Consider the following 5,888-nt stretch of genomic DNA (forward strand, 5'->3'; position numbering starts at 1 on the left):
TTGCTACACAAAATAAAGATGTCAAAGAGTGCTAGACCAGACTGAACTATCGCTTGAACAACCTGCATTTTCAGAACCACCCTAGTATTCCTCAGAAATTCCCAGTTTAACCCTGGGACTAACAAAGTGTCTTATTTTGCACGTGCTAACAGATGATGCATTATGTGAGCCACACATTATTTTTAAATGTCAAAATTGTTAGTTAAACAACCAGAGGAGTGGTCACTTCTGTAAGTTCAGAATTAAAATATAGAGTGCAATTGTTTAAATGATTTTTATTTTGAGTCACTGCAAGCAGAGAAAAGCTGGCATTTCTTATCAAGTTGTTTGGATTGTGGATACAAGCGAGAGATGAGAAAATCCATGTAGCAATGTTTTTGCTGGACTGTTCTAGTTTATGATCCCTCCACTGGAAGCCTTGGTCTCATCTGCCTCACACTTATTTCCCACCACTGTGAGCACTTGGTGGAGAAGAAGCTGGCAATCCTCAGCATTTCAAGCATTGCAGTTCACAAGCAAGCCCTGGGAAAACAGAGGCCTTGAGGAAACACTGGTCCCTTGGAGCCGTATCTGCATTAGGGCTCCCACTGTTGCTACCAGAAGCGAGGTTGAACTGGCAGGAGTAACAAGACAAGAACTGGTGATGAAACCTCTGTGCAGACACTGATAAAATGATGACCACTGACACTAGCTTGATTTTGGGATACTTGGGAGACCTTAATTCCACCGTCTCCTCCGATCCTGCTGTTGATGTGAAACTCCTCACTTCACATGCCAGAGGTTTAACTAGCCAGGAGCTCCTTTCTAAAACAGCTGGAAAGGTCAATATTCCTGGCTCTCAGCGTGGCAGGAAAACCTAACTTTCCAATCACCCTGGCACACTTCCACCTGCCCATTAATTACTGACGTATGTAAAGACCTAACTTCTATCGAGTAAGGTTTGTTCTAAACAGTGGATAAAAATGTTCTTGCCTGTTAAGAAAATAGAACTTTCCTTATCGGTAGCTTAAATGGACGCGTCCCAATGAAAGTTTGTAATTGTCTTCTATGGGCTTGTTTAGACGTGACAGTTGATGTAGATGAGAGTACGACAGGCATTCAAAATGCACTGGTTAGTCCTGAATAAGTCCCAGAGCACAGAACTTCTTACTCCAGAGCATTGTTCCTGTTTAAGTTAGACTGGAACAGTTCACGCTTATTGCAGAACATAAGGGTACACACACACATGCACAAACACAGGCACGCACTTAAGTGTAGTTATTCCAGAATAACTTCTGAGCAGGGATGTGTGTAGACGAGGGCTGGTAGATGAGCTCAGAACTATGGCTGCCTGCAGCTGCGATGGGAAGAGAGGGCTGGATGTCAGCACACGAGCGGGACGCTGTGCATGCACACACTCTGCAGCAGAAGCTGCTAGCACAGGGTATGGAGGGGAGATCCCTAGAGCCATCTTAGCACCCCATTCTTCCTCTCCCGCTAAAAACCTGTCCCCAGATACAGCTACTAGCTTTCCTAGTGGCTCAGCTTTAGCTATTCCCGATGTCTCACTGCCACAGCAGCTTTTATCGATAATTGGATTACAAAAGAAAGGCTGCAATTATCCCAGTGCCATAGACACTGGCCCAGGTACGCTGTTTGCCAAAATGTTTTTGATCAGAACAGGCTAATATTTTGAAGGCAGTTTGGTCAGCCTGTACGGACAGGGATGTGTTTAAAGGTTTAATTTTTTCAAGATACGTTGCGGCTCCTTGGTCAAGAGCTACAATTGCCCTGTTTAGGAAAAGGGAAACAAACATCCTGCCAATTTAACTTACGCACAAACACACACACACTTGATCCTGACTTCTGCACATTCATCATTTAGCTCAAAAGCTTTTTTTTGTGGAAGAAATGAATTGTTTGTGTATTGTCAGCATTAAGCAGATAGATAAGTACGTAAGCCGGAATGTTACTTCTAACGTTATTTTAAATATTTGGGTTGTCCACTTAAACTATGTTTAAATAAAGTTAGTATAAATTTCTTCATTTCTTTGATGGCATGGTAAAGCCATACTTTCTGTCATTACATACATCAGCATTTAATGGCCAGGCTAGAAACATGACAGGCTAATTATGATACCAGGTTTTGGGGTTTTATGTAACTACATAAAACATACACTTTGTTGGGGACCGTCCCTAGACTTCCCAGCTTTTTTTGCAAGGGAGGGGAGCAGCTGTGTGACTAAACACCTGGAATTTAGGGTTAGGAGCTTCATGACAAAGTCAGCTTTAAATCAGGTGCCCTCATCAACCAGTTCTGCCTAACCCCCTGTTTCAGGGGCTGTTAGAAGACCTTATCTCTGTGATAGACAGTTTTATTTTCTGTTCGTGGGGTATGAACTTGGCAGCAATGGAAAACTGAGCAGAGCCCCAAAGTTTCTGTACTTGGAAAACTTGGGTTTAAAGCATTAATGGACAGAAACAGACTCTGAGGCTCAATACTTACTGGATTACTATTTGTGTTATGATCATCTGGTTTTGTTGAACAGATGCTTAGGACTTGTCTACTCAGAGACATGGAGAAAAATTAGGAATCAAATTCAGAGGTTACATTAATGCTTTTATATGCGTTAAACTCTTGCGCAGATGCACACTTTTAGAACCATAGTGGCCCGTAATTTAATCCTTTAATTTATGTGCATTTGCTACACAGCTTTGATTCCTCTGAATTTTCCCAAGTTGCTCCTGAAGAAAAGGCTCATTGGGTTTTGTCTAGACACAAAAGTTATGACAGACAATGATGGTGTTTGAATGTAAAGAATAATGATTGCTCCTGAATTATTTATTCATTATGAAGTAAAGGGGTATTGTTCCTGATTAGCTTACCCCACTTAGAGGTCTTCTGCACAAGTCGGTATGATGTAAGCTGAAGTACGCACTTAGTGTGCGTTAACAACTCTACATACACCACCCGAACAGGCCTAACAGGGTGTGGGGGAAAGGCCAATTTATACTATATTGGGCACCTAGCTTACGTGCTCCAAGCTGCAACTAAATTAATACATAAAATAACCAACAAGTACATGGTACGAGAAACTACTAACACCAAAAGCAAAGATAGTTGAAGGCCAAACTTGTCTTATCTCACTCCACTTACTTAATGGGTACACCCAGTTTCTAAACCTGGCAACCCCAGATTCCTTTTAAAGACTAGGGAAAGTAAAAGAAGGAAGACTGACTTTTGAGAACTGCTCAGATTTTACAGGGATAAGTTTGCTCCCCCAGACACCTTTGTCATACAGATAGAGGGAAAGTCTAGGTTTACAGGCTCCTATTTAGCTATATAAAGTTAATGAGATTAATCCAGGCTCTACTGCCCATTGGGACTGTCCATATAGAAGGTGGGTATAGGAGATGTGAATTCAGATTACTCTACATTTCCTTCCTACATGGTCAAGCTCATAAGAAATGCTAATTCACATTCATAGCATGTCTACCAACCGGAAACCAGGCTCCCTTTTTTCTAGAAGAATCACAGAATGGCTGAGGTGGGAAGGGACCTCTGGAGGTCATCTGGTCCAACCCCCCGGCTCAAGCAGGGCCACCCAGAGCTGGTTGCCCAGGACCATGTCCAGATGGTTTTTGAATAGCTGCATGGAGATTCCACAACCTCTCTGGGCAACCTGTGCCAGTGCTCGGTCACCCTCACAGTGAAAAAGCGTTTCCCGATGTTCAGAAAGAACCTCTCGTGTTTCAGTTTGTGCCCGTTGCCTCTTGCCCTGTCTCTGGGCACCACTGGAAAGAGCCTGGTGCTAAAGAACTATTTGTGTAGACATTTACATGGTAACTACACAGTGAAATTCTCAAAGCGTAAGCCCAGGAGTAAGCTACCACAAGGTAAGCCTGGTTGTGAACGCACTTCTGACATACCAGTTATATTGCAGCAACTGTCTATGCACATATACTTACCATGGTGCAAATGTGAGGAAATTTATTCCTCAGAGAAGGAAAATTATCTCACACCTTCTGAGCCTTGGTTTAAACAGAACACGTACAAACCCTTAAGGTAGCATTCCTCTGACCAAGCACAGATAATAATGTCTGAACTAGTCATCCAGACATCTTCTGTAGCGAGAAAGCAGCCAGCTCCTGTGTTGTGAAAATATCTAATCATCAGATAGGAACATAACTAAAACACGCCAAAAAAACCCAAGTCCCTAAATTAGGTAGCGCCGAATTCTCTCCATGGACTGTTAACCCTACAGCACCACTGTAGATATGCCAAGATAAGGCTGTGACTTGTCCTGCTTACTGGGAAGTACAGTGCTATAGAATGATCTTCAAACACCTCGTTTACATGACTATAAGCTTAGCACCATTAATATAGGAGCTTTCTGAGAAAACTTCCATCAGCTGCCTATCCCATCCGGTTGTTGCAGCAAGACAAAGACAGGAAGATACCAAGTGGTGCACCCCTATTGACTCATCTGGGTGTAACAGTAAACTTTTACGGCATTGTCCTACAGAATGAAGGAAAACGTTTCTACACCAAGTTACTAGTTTAAAGTATTAATTTAAAACTTTTACCTGAGCTCCTTACACTGTACAGGCTTTGTGCTGAAATAATGTAGTCTATCAGTTAATTGGTGTGTAGCCACAACCCTGAAGAGACACAGTAATTCTCATAGTTTCTGATCATAGTGTTAAAGGAAACTCTCAGCATCACATGGTACTTGCAGCAGCTTAGGATAATCTAAACAGGGGAAACCTCAGTTCCCACTCCATCCTCAGTCACAAGTCTTCTCTTTCTGCTTCGTAGGAGTCACCCATGCAACTGGGAAGCCATCAAGCCAACAAAAACCCCTCTTGGACAGGTGACCAGCCTCTTTATGTGCTGTTTTTTTAAGGTGTGACTAGAAGTGACAGAAGTTTCAGGATTGTTTCTAAAACAGCTCGTCTGTATCAGGAAAAACTAACACTTTGAATTTGTTTCTCTGGAGGCTTGAACTGAATTTAAGCTCAGTTCCCATTCTGCAAGACAAGCACTATCCATCTTGTGAAGTTTGGAGCCACGGCTGTCTCCAGGGATGTTGTGTGCAATAAAACTTTGATATTACTTGACAAACTAGAATAATATAAAATTAGCCTCAAAGATCCTCCCCACAAACACTTAAGCAATTCTCACCAGATCTACAAGGTATCTGGTATCCCCTTTCCCTCTATATATCTAATTGACTTTTGAATAGGAGATTAAAAGTTAAGGGTCTGAACAAGTTTTAGAGACATGCTCACAGAGCACACCAATCACCAGCCACCCCTCACAGCCCCACAGTTCAAGAACTGAGATGGACCATGATATTTCTGGAATGGTAGTAAATTCAGAGAAACCAGGATGACAACGTATTCGATAATTAAGGTAGAACTCTACAAGCCCTGAAACTTGCTTTCTAAGTAAGTCTATAACCATTGCAAATTGGCATGATGCTTTATAGAAACTTGATATTACTGGTCAGCTTCTTATTTTTCCTTTTCTGTCAGGCTAATAAGTGTCTTGAGTATCAATATATGAAACTTTAAAAGTTGCTTCTTAGTCCGAGACAGCGATACAGATTGAGACATCTTAGAAAAACAAATGTGCATTAAAATGATGCTATGTAATAGAATGAAATTTGCTCTTAGTGACTTTGCTGTAAGAACAGGGGAGTTAATTTGGCCCTAGGGAAGTCATTAAGAGGCTTTTTCAAAAGAGCATGGAATTTGGAGTAAGGGTTAATGTAAACAGTTTCTTCTACTTTAGATTAATTTCTAAACAGGCTTAGGTAACAACACTATTCTCCACACAGATACCGATTTTTTCTGTATGTATTTTTTTTATCTACATATATATGTAGTAATAACTGCAGCTGTAC

The sequence above is a fragment of the Aptenodytes patagonicus genome, chromosome 2 (genome assembly GCF_965638725.1).
Source record: "Aptenodytes patagonicus chromosome 2, bAptPat1.pri.cur, whole genome shotgun sequence".
Lineage (NCBI taxonomy): Eukaryota > Metazoa > Chordata > Aves > Sphenisciformes > Spheniscidae > Aptenodytes > Aptenodytes patagonicus.